General features: G+C 33.9%; 1 protein-coding gene across 2 annotated transcripts in view; it reads right to left on the reverse strand.

The window, feature by feature from the left end:
- Nmdar2 (NMDA receptor 2) overlaps positions 1 to 18,992 on the reverse strand; it is a 154,781-nt gene extending 135,789 nt beyond the window's left edge. The window contains exons 1-4 of one of the 2 annotated variants that reach the window (XM_070671824.1): positions 18,142 to 18,992; positions 3,970 to 4,376; positions 3,743 to 3,852; positions 3,584 to 3,631 (exon numbers count right to left, since the gene is read on the reverse strand). The gene's annotated coding sequence lies outside the window, so the exon portion shown is untranslated. The remainder of the gene's footprint in view (positions 1 to 3,583; positions 3,632 to 3,742; positions 3,853 to 3,969; positions 4,377 to 18,141) is intronic. The other variant, XM_070671849.1, reaches the window with a different exon arrangement.
- Between the last annotated feature and the right edge of the window lie 319 nt (positions 18,993 to 19,311).

Raw genomic sequence — 19,311 nt, forward strand, 5'->3', positions numbered from 1 at the left:
TGTGTAATAAATTTTATGATGCTATCGATTTGATTGTGTGTATAAGAAATTACCTTCCTCTAATATTAAGGTTCTTATGCTTTTAATCTCTAATTATATTTGATGTACTACACGCGAAGAAAACTTAAACAAAATTCTTTCAAACGTTTTCTTAAAAAAAAAAATTGTATTATAATTTTTTAATTATAAAAAAGAAATGTATGTAATGATACATTTGTATCGTAAGTTAAAGATAAAGTTACTCGACAGTGTTAATAAGTACGATTATTGCAACGATAATTAATACATAGTTAAAATTCCAGAAAAAGTCTCGTAATTATCCATAAAATTGTCGTGCGTCACACCGACATGATATTAATTAATTTTCCAATTAACCCAGATTGCATGTTGAAATATTTAATATGGAATTTGTTAATTTTAGTAAAAGTATGTTAGCTCATAGACCCTAAGAAATAGTACGTTAATATTTGCGTGTGTAACTAAGTATACGTATGTCTAATAAAAACTAAAAAAAAACTTTTTTTTTTAAGTGACTCGTATAAAAATCAATTTCATAAAGAAGGGACTGAAAATAATAACTTTAATTTATTTTAATGGCATTGAAGTAAAATTTATCAATTGCTTTCTTCTCAATGACTAACGACAACATTCAAGCTCTGCTTGTGCTATGTATATTTTAATTCTATACGATAAACCTCACCAGAGAGTACATTAATAATTTAAACATGATCCTCAAACAAATAAAAATAAACTGCAAAAGAGATTTCATTACTGGAAAGATTTCGCGGAAAGAAGATAGCATCGTTTTTATTCTCGAAATATACTTCAACTGCAATTTTAACCTTACAATCAAGAAAGGAATATCCGTAAAAAAATTATATTTTAATTTGTCGTTTAATTGATCGCTTTAAGTGGAAATATATATATTCGCGTATAAAAATAGAAAAGTTCAGTCAATGAAACATCAGAGAAGGAATATACGGTAGACGAAATAAGATATCAAGTTATACGGCGTTGCTAAATATACGATATATGTAGTACGGTGAAAATTACAGTGCACAATTTACGCGAAAAGCACATCATAAAAATATATAAGATACGAAAAATAAGATCCGTTCGCATGGATCCTTGAGAAAAATTGAAAGATGTATCGCCGCTAAATATAAGCAGGCATATAATATTAAAAGTGTATCCTGAATAAATTCTAAATACTCTAAAAACTAAAATAGATAAATAGAAATAGTAAAATAAACGTTAAATATTTAGACGCTTTTAAAAGCATTTTTGTACAAAATATTATTTAATAATAGTTTAAATTAAAAATACGCGTTCAAATACATTATAGATGCATCTTCATTTAGTAACGTTAACGTTTAATGTCATAATGTCGTCTCTATTATACATACGAAAACAAATCGCGAACAATGCATCTTGGATTCCGCATCGCTAAAATTTTGTACGCGGGATAACGAGTTTTAACAAACGAACCCTGCTTTAAACATGTGATTCATACGAATAATTTCTGTTACGAATAAATCCTCTCTCCCAATCTCCGAATTCGTCATGTGTGTAACGGTCATTTGTTTGCACAGCTGAGTATGCAAGCAAAAAATATGTATACGGGCAAATATTGTTGCTCTCGTGGTTTTAGAAAAGTCTACCCTTGTGAGTAACGCAAGTTTATTACTTAATAAAAAAAAATACTAAAAATGTATAGGTATACAAAATATTATTTAACAATATAAATTAAAATATCTAAATTCAAAAAATTATTCTAAATTTATATTTATAAAAATGATTTAAAGAAACGTAATATCAATGTCAGCAAAGTCGAATAAAATGATCGAATTCTCTTGGTTAAATGTAATTAGAGCCATCACGGCCGCGGGTATTAACGTAAACCACAACAGCCACAAGTCTACTATCGACACTTACAATCTCAACTAAACGACATACCCTAAAAGCAAAAGAGCGTCACTTTGCTGCCGCGCGCGATTTACGAGAGAGCAAGCAACCACGAACTCGCCGCATTTTCCAATCCCGCGGACGTCAAACTTTAATGAAGTTTGTCGAGCCTCTAGTCACGTACGATTTACAGAAGATTAGGACACCGCGCATATCCTTCCGACTGTCCCCACCCGTTTCAAGACCGTAACACCGTAGCTTTCTGACATAGCGGCAAGCGTGTTTATGTGCTGACACATATGAGTGTCGCCACAAAGATATTGCCCGAGGGTGAAAAGCTCTTTGCTTCGCGAGAACGTTTCTACGATCCTTTCCACCTTGTCTCCGCTAAAACGATCGCCGTTTGACGATACCATTTGCACAACCTAGCGTCGATGCCATTGAAAAATTCTCGCGGTGTATATTATCGAGATGCCTCAGGATCTAAATTTCGATCGTCGCCTTGACGCACAATATAAAACCCACCCAAGTATTAGATTCTATATTCCTGACTTTTCAATATTTTATTTTTTCAAGTTAAGATTAAAGGAATTATAAACAGATCGCGAATATTAAATTAGACTTTTCGACATTTTAGTAATAAGAGATCTCGTAAATAAAAACTAATTTTATTAATGTAATTATAGCTCGAAAGCTATTTTCGCGTATATTATTTTATATATTATGTAAAGCAATAATTATTATTAAAATATAATTATGTTTGTTCCGCAAAATTCATTGTAATCGCAAATATGGCGAAAACAAGCTGTTTTATATAATATATGTTATAGTATAATATTTCAAGTAACAAAAATTCTTACTATTTTAAAAGGAAACATCGTGCTAGAATAGTAAATCACTTGAATGATAAAACATTCAAATAGAGAATGCTTGGATAATGGAAGCTGTGATGCACCTTCCTCCGCCACCTACATACATCCGAAACAGATTCTGACGACGAGAAAATATCGAGTGCATTCTCAATAAATTATGTATAAAAGCCGATTTTTGTTTTTCTAATATATTGTCTGCTGCCTAACATATGAGATCAAATAACAAAACGCGGTTACAAAAATGCTGCAAGCACGCATACCAATATGCAACGTTAGCAAACTCATTAACTTGATAACTAAATATAACGCAGTAAGATTTAAGTTATTAAAAAAAAAAAAAAATAAAATAGTGTTAATTTAATAATCCGTTGTCACCATGACGTTAATTGCCTGTCCAGCAATTAAGTAATAAATAATTGAATCGAGACTGCGAATACAAATCGCGCGAAATCGGGTTGAATCCCAACTCACGTTTTATTATTAAAACTTCTATCGCGAACATACTGCAATGACATAAATAATAAATCGCAATTAATCGCTTCTCCAATATTTTTCAGACTTTTAGATTTGTGAGAGTCTGGGGAAATTGAGCGCGTTTTCCCCCCGTTTTTATGATACCGCAGATGAAAATTTATCAAATAGTTGTATGAGCATTTGTTTCCCACCCGCAGTTGTTTAACGATTGCTTTTTAACAATTTTATGTGTAATTTTATATGATCATTATTATTTCTCGACGTGTACTGCACAATTCTTAATAACGGTGAGATCAAAAGACATGCAATATAACAGAATATTATCGACTCACCGATTCGATGCGCAGCGGCGGAGTTACAGCAAGGCAGCTATGATGATCCTGTAACATTCAAATATAAAATATTAATTGTAGAAAAACTTTAAATAATTTTCATTATTTCAAAAAAAATAAAAAATAAATTTTTTTTATTCGCTGAAAAATGATACTTACCAAAACGTTGCTCCGCCGAAGCAGGATGCCTTTCCGAGGCCTCCTCCTCCTCTCAGATGGGACGTGTTGATGCGCAGCAGTGAAGTTACAGCAAGGCAGCTATGATGATCCTGTAACATTCAAATATAAAATATTAATTGTAGAGAAACTTCAAATAATTTTCATTATTTCAAAAAAAAAAAAAAAAATAAATAAATTTTTTTTATTCGCTGAAAAATGATACTTACCAAAACGTTGCTCCGCCGTAATATGATGCCTTTCCAAGGCCTCCTCCTCCTCCCAGATGGGACGTGTCGAGTCATCCTAACGCGCACTCACGTAAGCCGCGACCGTGAATTTACAACTGCGAATTACTAATTACACTATTTCGCGCTTCAGTGTCCGATACTCGCGTTTGCAAAAATCAACGTAACCAAATATTGCGCCCGAGGACAACGACGCTCCCGAGAACACGACTGACGAATCGGTTGCGGTTCGTTAATTCATTGATATCGGCGACGAGAACACAACACAACTTCTCCTTGGGACGTTCATCGAAGGAAAATTCCTATGTGCGGGGTCGTAGGCATGTACGTAGATCGGTTGTTTTCCTCCGAGTGTATTCAGGGTGACCAAGGTTGACTGCACGAACTCACTGCGTTATAAAAGAATATACACATATAATTACTCCTGTAAGCTCCACGATGTGCCGGATTGTCGGCAGGCGAATATTATATTAACAATATCATGCGTGAATCACGTACGCCGCCTCTCTCTCTCTCTCTCTCTCTCTTTCTCTCTCTTTCTCTCTCTCTCCATATATCTATCTATCTATCTCTCTGCATCTCTTTCGAACGCTACGCACTTTGCATGTTAAAATAAATTATGCATGCCGATTATTACATTAAGTACTATGTATATTAATATGTTATGGACTTACAATCGATGGATGCGTTGAGATATGGATTACGCGGCCTGCCTGCGATCAAATTCCTGGTTAAACGAATTAGCCATTAACTTTTTATACTACCAACTGCGTTTTTCGCGCGCGCGACACCACTGCAGTGGTGCTACTGAAATATAATGGCTGACTCGGTTAATCGGAACTAATTCAGAGCGCGCTCAAATCAAATTTCTATCAATGCCAATTGTCTTCGACCTCGACTCAACTCCGTTTATTTCTGCCGAAACGAGATCGAAGTTAATTCGCACAGTAGAAATAACCTTTACTCAATCAATCGTAGATTACGCGGAGTAGTCGGAAAAGAGGATGTACGTAATAAAAATTACATGTAGAGACGCAAATAGCACCAATGAATATTCTCCGCATTCATATAACCGATCGCGGGAATCGAATTCTATACGACCGATCGCTTTCTTTATTAAATATACCTGATTTTCTGTTCGCAGAGGAGCTCTGATCTAGCGTGCTCGAGTCTCAACGGTCCACGGTCGAATGCCAAGGTGATCAGGCAAGCACGGCGTACTGAATCACGTACCTCACGCGCTACCCCTTCCCCATCCTCTGACGCGCTATCCCTTCCCCACCCCTCACCCACCCCTCACCCATTCCTCACCCATCCCTCACCCGTTATTTTCGGTCGTTCGAATATTCTTTCCAATATTAAATCGAATACATCGCAAATTTGTATGTATCAGGTATATACATTACGGTGCTCGTTAATTGAATACGATCGATTAACGTAGACGCATTTGTATTTCGTTAAAAAAACAAAATTTTTGAAATATTTTTCATATGGTTTACAGCGACCACATAAACTTTAATGTTAATGCAAGTAAAAGCATTACAGAATCATGCCGGCGACAAAGTAAAATACAAGTCACAAATTAAATTCCTATTTCTGAAGTCGCTAGTTTACATACGTTCGCAATTATGCTATTGCTTGTGAATTTATTCACAAAACTTTTAATCGGATTCAGCTCAGGTCTAAGCGAAGGAAAATGGAAATCGCTCTCATTAATTAACTACGGTCACGAGATAAGTGAAAACAAATATTTAAACTGGGGGGAGAGCAACTGCGCGATGATGAAAGAGTAGAAGCGTATTCACAGTGCGAATAATAAATAGCTGCTTAAAATTCCTACCAACCAAATCTGCAGATGAGTGAAGGGGATGTAAATGACATCTGTTATACGTAACCTAGTTGCTTGAGATAAATGTCTTTAAGCGGTATAAACTCGAAAAGTTATCTTAACCCTTATCTGACAAAATTATTTTTCAGAAGCAGCTTTATTTTATCATTCTTGTCTATTAAAGTTCTTATATTATTTTACTTTAAATGTCAAAAAATTGTAAGATTTCATATTTTTCAGATCTTAAAATTATAGCACTTGATCTTGATAAGTTATTCACAAAAGAGATTACTTTTGAGCTACTGCAATAATTTAAAAGCTATATTTCAATCGTTATCCTGGAAAGGCTTAATTATTGTTACAGCTATGTATCTGATAGATTTATTATATGTATTTGGGCACCGCAGATCATCGTGTACTTAGCCTATTGATCTTTGCTTTACCTCTCGGTCCTGCAAAGCAGCAGTATTGTGGACTTTGTTGACCAATCGTCCATGTATAACGGACCGATTATAGTAAGCGCTGTATTTGGTATCGAGTTTGTTATCACAATAAGTACTTAACGGGATTAAAGCTTCTAATCGCTTCAGTTCACCTGCTTGTTTGTTATCTCCTTGTATTAGCACGGTGTTTCGATAATCTAAGGTTTAAGCCCAACCAGTTAGATCCATAACTTTATTTGAAATAAAACGAAATTATCAGTTAAATATTTCATTTTCTTATTATTATTGCATTGTGCTATTATCGTTCAATTTTAATAACTATAAGATTAATATTTGTTACTTAATATACGTATATATGTATATGATAATGTAGCATATTTTTTTAAAACTTAAAAAATTTTTTTTTAATTAAGTCCTTTCATGTTTCGTGATAAAAATTCATGTACATGTAAGAGATTGCAATGACAGTCAATCAGTACAAAAAAGTACTCAACTGAAAAGTATTTAACTGACATTTTCCGAAGCGTACATTTAAACGAGAAAACCAATCAGTGTAATCGACAACGGAACAGTTAAATTGGAATTCCAGCATACTTTTCTATTAGTTCTCGCGTGAGTCCTTCGAATTTTAGATGACATGGGAAATATTGCTTGGAATTTCATCAATGGCATCGAGTAGAAACACGAAAGTGCCAACAAACGTATTTTAATAATGCTTTTGTGCAACTTTTAAATAAGTGCAACTTTAAAGAATACGTATTTGCAGCGAACATCATTACTTACGAATTCTGAAAAATCTCACAAGCCTTGATAGATTTTATTTCAAATAATAATCGTAATTTTATTTTCAATAATTAAACACGACATATTACTTCTCTCAAAATATTAATATATTTACCATTGCGCGCGATGTTTCTTGACGGTAATTAACGTGGGAATTATTTCGTTAGAATGCTCTCAAGTATTTCAAAAGGTAAAAGATACGTTGCCAGCAATGTACACGCGCGAGTTCTCATTGCTGTAACGTCCACGAAAAAAGGTGAGAACGCTGCCGGAAATAATCTCTTCTAGGACGCACTAATGACTCTACTACTCTCATTCTTTAGCGTCACGACGACGGTAATGCACGCGAGAGACACCGACACTTCGTGGCCAGCGTTGTTCGTGTTATGAAAGGTGGCGATGTATCGTATTTATTAAACATATACGGGTATTAGGTATATGAAGAACGTGTGCATAGTATACACGAGACGCACTATATCTTGCCGTAATACTCCGTTGTGTTATCTTTTCGTGTTAAATTTTTAATACTACTTTTGTACCGTTATTATATTAATATCACAAAAACAAATCAACCGTTAGTTATTTTCGAGTTTTCATACTTCTACATGCCGGTATTTTGCATTACAATAAAAAATATATAATAAAATTTAATAAACGTTAATGTTCCACAAAAAATAAAAACATAGTGAAATATTATAATTAAAATGGACAGATCAACCGCAAAGTAATTTTCTAGAACGAAACGTTCTGACTTTTCAACTGACTGCAAACACTTATAGCAACAGTGATTCAATTAAAATAATTATTAGCGAGATGGACCAAAGTATCGTCACCATTTAGTATGGAATTGCGCGGCAATTTCCTTCGTGAAATAAAAAGTGAAAAAGAGTTCCTTGAAAGGAAGCCTTTCGAAGACGAATTTCAGAGTTGCCGCAAAAGTGGAGTTTAATCATGTTGAATGAAGAAGTACAACTACAAACGCAAATATCTATTTCGTCTGGATTCAACTTGTCGACGATGTCTTAAAATTATTTAAGATGCATTTCATATATATGCTCTTTGATAATAATAAATTTCTTCTTTATCGTTTATACAATATTAGTGCCTAATTAATATTTTTTTTAGCCGTATTCACTCACAGCCATAAATCTGAACAATTATGAAATATATAAATGCACCATAAAATATGAATAAATGTTTTATATTTTAAAAATAACGATATAAATTAGAAATCGAATTTGATTAAAATATTTTTTTTCACAAATTTGTTGGGAAACCTATATTAAAATATTTTCGGCTAACTCAAACTTCTTAAAATTATTCTACAGGCAGAGAAGTGATTGCAAATTGCTGACAAGGTTACTCGACGTAAGTTGATCTTCAATTCCAACTTTCTACGTTGAGAAAAGAAAAGACTATAAGTTTCTTGGAACTATGAAATGCGAAAAATGTACCGTCAGCAATCTATCCTATATTTTCCAACTATAAAAACCTCTGTTCTAAAGTAAAGATGTAATCAATGGAATTTGAGTGTTTTACAAAATGCGTATAAAAATAAAAACAATTACCACAAAATTTAATATCGTCAACCATCGCGTTTTCGACAATACGAGAAAACGTCGTGATGCTTGCGCAAGACTTTTCACGACGATTCTACGTGTTTTACTGCGAAAGAAAAAGATTAATTGTCAGCTCGAGTAATGGCAACATTTTCGACATGCCGAAGAATGAGTCCACATATGCCAAGTAAGCAAAGATACACTGGCTGCTGCCTGTGATTTCCATTAATCTCGATTAGCCGGTAGATCAAGCATGCATTTCCTGTCGTGTGCGAGAAAGAAAAACGAAAGGGGGAAAAAAGATGAGATCGAAAACGGAGGATGTACCGGATGAACAAGCGGATATTCGACTCGCCATAGGGATCCTTGGGAAATCCAATTGTGGTCAGTGGAATCGGTCGGAAATGTATCGAATGTAGGATCGAAATATTGAACACCAAGTATATCCTAGTTTTCTCTTTCACGATTACGACTAGTTTTTGCTACCCCTATTGTATTTTGAGTGCTCGTAAATGTGAAGTCATCCCCATCCTCATGTGTTTTTACCGTTATTCTACCCCTTACGTTATTAAATTATAACGGCGATCTTTGCTGAAAATACAAATAATAAAAGTAAGAAAAATCCCGCTTATTCGATAATACTATTTTCCTAAATTTCTATTAATATACAAATTCTTGTAGCTGTAATATATATTTTTAAGTACACCGTTACTTTTATTTACTGCGGCAATCAATCAAAGGGATAGAACATTTCACGATGTGTTATATCACGGACCAAGAAGCTCGTGCAAGACTTTTTTTTTCTTAATCGAACTACTTCGCGTTCCATTTCACACTTTCAATTTCAACTCACGTCTCACAGCAAGAATTTTTATCTGTTAGTATTTTTAGACCTCTTTTTTTTAACAATCAATTATTGTGAAAATATATATTCCAAAACTTACAAATCCGATTTTTCTTGATTCCGCGCCTATTGTCCGAACATATACATTTACATTTTATAATTAATTTATAAACTTTTTCGCTTTTCGTACCATAAAATATTTAATAATTTATTACAGACGTAGTGACAGTATGTACTTTTCTTATATTTTTTCCCCCCCATGTTTTCTGAGTTCATTTTATTCAAATATACATATGTAGATAGTTGCCTGTGTCGCACACTGGTATAAAACCTTTGATATAACTATGTTGGGATGCTATCTCGAGAATGCTGCAATTCTCTCGACTTCTAAGGATCACTGAACTCCTCCCTATCACATAGTAATTGTACTTCATTGCAACAACAGAACCAGCAAGAATTCATGGCAGCCGATGCGACAACAAAGTTGCAACAATCTGTTCCGCGCGAATTATTTTGCACCGCTCGGCAATGGCTTCTTTAAAGCTTCCGATTGTTCGACGCGCACAATGTCCATCTGACAAAGCGGCTTTGTAAATGGCATGGTCGACTCAATGTACCTACAAAACAGTTATTTCCGTACGGATTCCATGTGTTTACCCAAACTTTAATAAGCAAACAAAAGTTGCATAAGAATCTATCGTTGAAAAGGAAATAGTAAATGTGTTTAACTATACCACGGGAGTTAGTTGTAATCGATTTCTAAGTTATCTTAAAGGCGATTCATTTTCCTTTCCCGGACCGTAAAGCAAGACCGTGGAATAATAAATTTCATTACGAAATCTCATCGCGAACCATTAAAGACGTTTTTGCGATTCCTGCGTTAGCCAATATTAATGTTCGCTCTCGAGTATTTCTCTTTCCTTTCTTCATTTCCTCGCGTAATACCCAACTCTCGGCATATTACAAAGAACTATTTTCAATTAGCCATTGTTCGAAGTATTTCTCTTTGATCTCCAGTATATTCGTATGATTTTAATGATAAAAAGATACTGTGATTAGTTATCTTAAGGCAAAGCTGTGTAGATAATGATTTTTCTTAAACCTTTAATTAAGAAATTTAATAATATCCTTTGACCTGTATACTCCGCTTTAATTTAACACCAGTAAGTAGTTAAATACCATGTCATAATACGCTGTTTGTTATTCACCAACAAACATTATAATTAATTTGTTGCGCTCGAACGCGAACATATTAATCATCGTCGCATTATGAACCGCATTTACATCAAAGAGAAATCTTCCTACCTAAATTGTTATAAAGGAAAATTAAATCACTAAAAAAAAATTGCAGATCTATTTCTGTATCGTTATTACTTGTTGTTTTAAATTTGATGAAAAACTTGAAAAGTCGTAAATCAAGATTTGAATTTAATCATTTTATTACAAATAATTTTATTATGTGTTAGTAACGCGACGTTATAACATCAAGAACACAAATCGGCGGCTAATACGGAAGTTTGTCGAAAGTCGTCTCTTTATCCGAAAGTTTTAAGCACGTCTTTACGACTTAAGCTTTTTTGCCATTGTTCGTTACGCCCCACACTTTCGACTTCGAAAAGTTTTATAAGCGCTTCGGCCAGTTTACTTTGAAAAGACTGTTTAATAAAAAGATTTTTACTTAAGATATCCAGCATTTATTATTTTAATTTATCATAATTTGTAATTTTAATATTTATATTTTTAACAAAAATAAAAACATCATTAATAATATAAAATATAGACAGATTTGCGTTATGCATAATAAAAAATTGATAACGTTTTTGTTAAATCTATTCTTTTGTAACGAAAAAAGCAATTCTAATAAATTTATTTAAAAAATTGTAATTTGCAGATGATAAGATTAATTTAAAGCAATAACAATTTTCTTAAAAAAAATTTCTGTCAAAAATAGAAAACTCTTTAAAAAAAAAAAAAAAAATATTTATCTGAAAATACACTATATGTGTTTTTGTCAAATAAGTAAATGCGATGCGGATTGATTATTGAGCAAACATAGTCAATATCCCTGATTGCCACTAAATAAAAGCGGTCAATGATTGGTAAACTACCTTTAAATTATACATTCGTGCGCACTATCGCGCAGAACATGGGTAGCCGTTATGCTGGCGACAGCAAATTCAACGTCACATGAAGCGAGTAATTTGATATTGTAACGGTGGATAACTATGCTACGCGTATTTTACTCGCGGCAACGGCTGGAGATTTCCATACAAATTAGCGAGCCCGCGGGCTACATATCATAATCCGCAAATAGTAAGCGGCTGTATTTGTGGTAATTCAGACGGTCACTATATTTGTTGTACTTTGCGTATTTATTAAATTTACATTTTCAACTGCGCTCCTTTAAATGTAGATACATACTGTTTAACAAAATAGTAAATTATAAGAAATTATTAATAGTTTATCGTATTTTTGTACGAATAAATATATAAATTACTCTTTTTCTATTTTGCATTACTTTTTTTTTTTAATCGCATGCATGACATGTTTCAAAGCCAACTTGATTTAGTTTACGGTCATTTCCTACGTGATGTGTACATATTACAGCGTAACGTCAACGAATTAATTTACTGCAACCGAGATAAGCCGCGAATGCGTCACGCCAAGCATAATCTCTATCACTAGCTCGGTCTGTCTGTATGCGTGTCGGAGCTACTTGCGCACGATCGACTTCAAATGTCACGTTTATTAAAACTCATAAAAAGTACAACTATTAAAATTATATATTGCATCGGTTGCATACGTCCGGCAATCGAGCGCGCGTTGCATAAGTGAGAACGCGCAACATAAGTATTAGCACGCGGCGAAAAACGTTCAGATATCAAGCTTTTCTTGCTCGTTATTAACCAAGAATAATTGTGAAGTACCTAAACGTTAGAAGCGTTACATCACTGACTCAGTGCTGAACATTTTTGCTAGACAGCCACGAGATAAACCACGGATTGATTAGCTAGTAATTAGATAACAGTTAGGTTCAATTTTCACTCGGATAGTTATTCATAATAGACATACCAAATTCCGTGGGTATGGTGTACTACCTCCCGCAATTATAGGTCTGAGTACAATTGACTTTTAAGTAATTAGATATAAACGTTTCGAATCAATTCAAATTAACTATCAAACGATGTATTCCCTCACTCCGTGGTTAATTAATGTTGTACCTCACGATACGTTATTCGTATCATATAAAACATTAAACCGTAAATTAAAACTGATAGCTCCTGATGCTTCTGAGTTATGTTTTGGTTTACGTAGGAGAAAAAAAAAAATTAAAAAACATTATTCTCAGGTGTAACTCAGAAACGAGTAATGTATTGAAAAGGCGTATCGAGCGTTATAAATTCGACCGTCTTGGCGTTTATCGTGGGTGAAAATTTATTGAAGAATATTTTGCGGCTAAAAATAAATCGGTGAGTTACATCGCAGGTTTTACGGCGGGGAATATTTCGCCATGGGCGATTACGGAAATGATATCGCTTAATAGCTTTAATTTTGATTCCACTGTTTGCAACAAACAAGCGCGCAATTAAAGTTTACGCGTCACCGATGAAACGCAATATTAATCGTTTAATTTGTAACGTGTCATTTATCGACGTTCTTTTAGATATTTGAAGTGTTAAATGGAACTAACTGTGCCCGTATGTACAAACGTAAACAAACAGTGAGATTAGTTGCAAAAGAGTACGTGCAAATTAATGGCAGATAGCCAGACAAATGGTCCGGTTACACATGCGCAAATCCAAACATCCCAATTAACTTAGAAACGTGATGAAAAGGAGACGCGACAATACTTTGCGATCAACGTGACACTATCTCCATGTGTAAACTTACTTTTCGAGTTAATTTATTGTAATTTGCTTAACTTCCATTTAACGATTTCTTGTGATTTGATTTTTACTTATAAATTATTCGTTACGGTCATTAAAATATTCCTCAATAGCAATTAACAACAATAATTATTATTTCAAAAAAAAAATAATAATAATAATAAAGTTAACCCAGCAAGTTAGATATTTTTTGATAAAAATCTAGTCCTAAGAAAGATTTTATATAACATTATGGTCTCAGCTAAGAGAGAGAACCAGCAGGACGTCAACGTACTTCCTTCCTGCAACGATTTCCAACTGAGAGCATCGTCCACTTTCGTGTACAAAAGTTTCGCGAACAAAAGGCAACCGTGTTGCGGCCCATTTTGCGCTATCGATCCGTCAAGTTCTCAAGCGCCCATGGTGTAACATTTCCATCACCGTTCAACAATGTTCTCCGCACATTTGTAAACGTTATCGTCAAGTAGTTCTCACCGCCCGAGCAAAACTCCATAACATGCGTACGTCGTTGTAAAAGTCAAATAACGCAAGCGCAAGAATTACCGCGAGTGTAAATCAGTTCAATTGCGATATTCGGCCATCGTATTGTAACACGTCGGAAGGAGTGACACAATGTCAACCCGTAAAGTTACACGGAACATTACCGATGTCAAGAACATGCGTATGTATGGCGCGTGTACTGACGACTGATCGCGAATTTCCACGAAAATGTAAAGCGAATGTACATACATACGGCATTTCGCTACCTCTCATGATTACGTGAAGCAGATATCTACAGTACGAAACCAGCTTTTCCACAGAAATTATTATTAAATATTTCTGTTTAATAAGCAAGATTAGTAACTCATGCGAATAGAATTGAATCCACGAGTAGATATAATAAATAAATAGTATAAATAATGTAAAATATTATCTCTTGCAATTATTATTTTTTAACAACATTTAATAATGTTATTTTAATTGTCTATGAATTTCTAATGCAAATATGTATGTGTTCTTTTTTTTCCAAATTTCATTAAAATTAAAATGACAAACATAAAAATTCAACAAAAGATTTTTCATATCATTAAGCGTGACAAATTAATTTTCCTCACGAGTCACAGAATAATGCTGGTTATATTTTGTAAAAAGAAATGTGTTTATAAATTTGACGAATGTTTATGCTACCACGAAATCTAAAATCTTTACGCAACTTAGAAAAGTAATTTAGAAAAAGATTAAATGGAAATAACCCATGGGATTATTTATTGCAAATACCTTTGACATGTACAGAGAAATCCCTAAGGATAAGTTTCTTTTAACTTCCGTTCCTGATCCTACCGGCTTAAGCGTACGGAACAACGGTAAAATCCATTAGGGATAAATTGAACAGGCGAGTTTATGTCTTGCAAGGCGTTTCAAACCTTATCTTTCGCGAACAGTTTCTCATAAATTTCGAGAGAGCTTTACACACATGTATAAGTTTTGTATAAGAAATTGATAAATATATAAAAACATTTAGAATATCCTAGCGCGAGACAGATAACCGTTTGAAAACAACGTATTATTTTATATTGAAATACGCTGTTTAAATTTAAATAAAAAAGATTAATATAATTTATTTTTGTTAGACGCATGACATCTAGATTCGTGTATTGTAATTGTTGATTAGAAATACCAATCACATATTTCAATCAATTTATCGTTAACTTTTTTTATTTCTGATCTCAAAATTTATTATTTGCCCAGTATCAAATTATCAAGCACGATTTTACGACGCATTATGAGAACTGAAAAATTAAATGCGAAAATTTAAACGCAGATAAAACGCCAAATAAAAAATTAAAAGTAAGCGAAAATTTTAGCCTTAAACTACAATAAAATTGGAAACGTAAAGCGTTTTTATTGAATTCATTATACACTAAACAAAACTGAAGTTAAGGTTGTGAAATTATTATACATTTAAAAAGATAAGAAACTTTAAAGGAGTTTTAAATACTCCAGTTAGCACATTCTTTTTAAAAAGTACGTGTTTCGTTATTCATAATTCAACGAACGTAAAAGGAAACTTAAGTATACGAAAGAAATTTAAACAAGAACTTTTACACACTTAATTCGTTATTTTATTTTTAAATCTCAGTTTTCGTGGCATTATTTATCTCATAATGCGTCGATTTTGACAACGACACCATTGCGAGAATTTTTCGACTAATACTTCTTTATTGACCTCCACATACATACATATAGCGAGAAAACCAAACTTCGAACAAAAGCTCATTGTAACTTCCTGGCGCAATACTGTCGTATGCAACATCAGAGATCAAAGACTACTCTCTAATCAATATGCATTCGATCTACTAACGATACGTTTTTTCACGCGAACATTTTATCGCGCGCAATGCAACTATCTTTGAGGGAACACTTTTTTTTTTTTTAACAATCGAATGTGAATTGTCTCACTAGTACCGACTTGCAATTTCGAACCATCAAGCACAAGGATCAAACCCCTGTTATCCTTATCGAAAACCATATACATAATACCATGGGGATCATCCATTATTCATATTGAGAGGCCACGAAAAATCCTCGATATCATTGACGACGTTGACCGATAACGCTCTTTCTCTATATTTCTCAATAATTTGAACAAATGCTACGCAGCTGATACCGAGGTCACAAGCCCATTTTTTAAAATCTTATCTCATATTAAAATAACACAAGAATTGAGAATTGACAGGTGAAAAAGTGTTGATATTAACCTTACCATAAAGAATAATAAATTGCGACCGCAATTCTCTACATAAAATCTCGTTATTTGAGACATAAAACGATCGAACGTTGAGAAAAATAAAATGTAACGATGCCTTGGCCAGACGTTATATCTAATGTCTCGTTTGCTTTTAACAAGCAGTCGATAAAATCTATGATTTCACTGAAAATGCGAACATCATGGCATTACGAGTTATCTCAGAGTTGTGATTAAATACAAAACTCGTAAAAAATAATATATAACAAAATCTTGAATAACAAGATGTATTTGTTAAACGTAAAACAATATATTCCGTGATTAAATTGAAATAATTCCTATTCTCGCTACTTATTTATATTGTCAAAACACGATCCACCTAATACTTTTCTCTTTTAATTGATTTTAATATGATCAGACATTTTTATGTAATTATTATTTTTCACAATAGAATTTTGCAATAACTGCATTTTATATATTGTATGAAAATACATATATACGTGTCAAAAGCAAAATATATTTCAAGAAAAAAAAAAAAAGATAAATTTCTGTTTATTTCTTGACTACACTGCGATAGAGCCCGCAGCTTTTTCGCCGTAAACGTACATCTAATGGGTTTATCGCGAAACGATGAAGAGAATATTCTCCCCGGCGACTACCCTTAAGTTAATGTAAAAGTTTTACGAGTTTTGGAATATTACAGCTTAAGCTTTCTTTATACATATATTGATAATTATTACACCGAGATATTTAAATAAAAATATTAAAGAATATATTAAAGAAATATAAATAAAGAAAAAAATATTAAAGAAAAGAAGTGACGACATTTGTCAAATAAATCGAGATTGTTCTGTTATTCACTCAAAAGTTATTGCTTTTCCTTTAAGGCTTAAGAAAACTTTATATGAAAAAAAAAAAAATAATACTCATAAAAATAGAAATCAATTTGTACGAAAAATATCTTTCGAAAACGATTTGTAAGATACAATTCCTGAGTGGCAAAAAAATATTTCGCTTTTGCAGGAGAGCAAATAAGAAAAATACGGTCGAGCACACGGTGGTACGGTTATTTCCTTGGCACGGTGTGAAATTCGATCAAATCGATATAATCTCCGATTGCAATTCGGTAGAACGGTCTCACACACACGGTGCTTTCGCGCGCGCTGTATCTGTCCCCAAGGTTTCCATTTCACGCCGAGCTTACGTCGGACAAACCCGTGAAGGAAACGTCGCGATCGGTAAGGTGCAATTGCACAATGCCCTAGCGACTTCAATAAGAAAGTTTAGTCATGCAGCATCGTTTCGACTAACATCCTCTGAGACATCAGAACCCAGCGAACATGAGTACATACATTAAATGTGTAGGTATCTGAGAAAAATACTCTTCTTTCCACTCGTCACTTATCGCAGAGTATTTTTATCATGAGCATAAAAATTTTACCCAACATCAATATCGTTCAATTGGCTATTTTAAGATTTTTTTTCATTTTTTAATATTTTTTTCATTTTTTTTTAATTTGACTGGACATCACGGATTCGCGTAATTAAAAAAATAAAATTTTTTATTTGTATTTCAAAGCAAAAATAACAATTATTTACAAAGCAAAAATTACCGCACAATAAATTGTTCATACATGTTTCCGTAATACGTATGTACCGATACAAATTGTGATTTTATATTAATATATTTATTATCTAATATTCTACTTCAGTTATTTTCATTGTAAATGATTTTTATTTAATAGATATATTAAATACTAAAATAGATAGTTAATAAAAATTGCTGATGCAGAAAATAATCGCAATTACTGTTAAACGTGATTGTTTCATTATTGTTAATTTTTTTTAACTTATCCACCACTTGTGAAAAATCTACGATACAAATATATAAATTATTTTTCTTTTTAATACTGTCGTACATATGCATTTATTTTTCTTTTATAATATATCGAAAATTCAATAAATTTCATTAACTGTTCATTTAAAAACGACAGTGTTGCAAATACAAATCAATTTGTGATTGCAAAATCTTAAAGTAGCCAAATCTAAAGTAAACAATCATTATTTATCTTGAGATTACTTTACCGTCATTCGATGTTCCTCAAATTGCTCCCTTCCTCGGTTTTTGTTGGGTTGCTCAGCTTTCGTCCTCGGCTTTTGTTTGGTTGCTCAGCTTTCGTCGATGCTTCATCACAGCACTTTTCACTCACGGATTCATTTACGGTATCGTTAAACAATAATATCGGCAATACGATGTTACGATCGCTCGCGTATGATCAATGTCTCTCGTCTCTAACCTCTACTTTCGTTCGCGGTCGTATCGCGCTCAGTTTCCGATAATCGGGTTAAGTTTCCGCACGCAAACGTACGTCGTCGTTAATAGAACGTCGAGCACGGATTCATTTCATTTCGAGGAACGCGGTGCTCGATAAGAGTTGCTCGTATCCGATCTGCATTTCGTATCTCGACATCCGATGGTCGTGCGTTTCCACGGTTGCGTACGTTGAATATTTAAACGGTATCGCGCACGAATAATCCGCGAAATATATACCTCTTCGACGAAGCGACGATCTTACTCTCGCCTCGAGCGTTCCATCACGCAAATGTTGGTCCCCAAATATCACTATTTTCGCGTACGCATTTGCATACCGCAACGACAACCGCACCGCGTTACGATTGCCCAGATGGACGACGACGATAGTATCACGTAAAGCTAGTCGCGAGTTCTCCAACACCTCTATGCTGGCTAGTCTCGAGCGCGCAACGTATCGCGAGTGAATCGACAAGCTTCACTCTTTTAAACGGTCACAATACTTTTCCATCCGTCCGTGACGTAGCAGTTTTCGTTGTGAATAGTATTTTCGTGGACCGAAGGAGCGAGCGTGAATCCTCATCGGTATAAAGGAAAAGGCAGCAGCAAAATCTGAAGCGGACAGGAAATCTTGGAAGGTACCGAGCGGCGACACAACTGTGGAAGAAAGTGACGAATGTTTGATTCAATATTCATAAAGATACGTAATATAATCGAGAACGAACACGCGATGTCGTTGTCGTAATCACGTTTTGGAGGGACATATACGTACAATGGCTTGTGTCGCTTTACCTATTCTATACAATCTCTCACGCAGAGAGGTACGCTGGAAGGCAGATATAACATTTGCTTCGACGACGGCGGCTAGCGTACATGACCTTAGCGTGGTGTGTCGAGTCTCACATAGAGTACGCAGTATGTGCCGCGGAGAGCGAGGAGCACCG

This window comes from Cardiocondyla obscurior, linkage group LG02 (genome assembly GCF_019399895.1).
Source record: "Cardiocondyla obscurior isolate alpha-2009 linkage group LG02, Cobs3.1, whole genome shotgun sequence".
NCBI classification, from domain to species: domain Eukaryota; kingdom Metazoa; phylum Arthropoda; class Insecta; order Hymenoptera; family Formicidae; genus Cardiocondyla; species Cardiocondyla obscurior.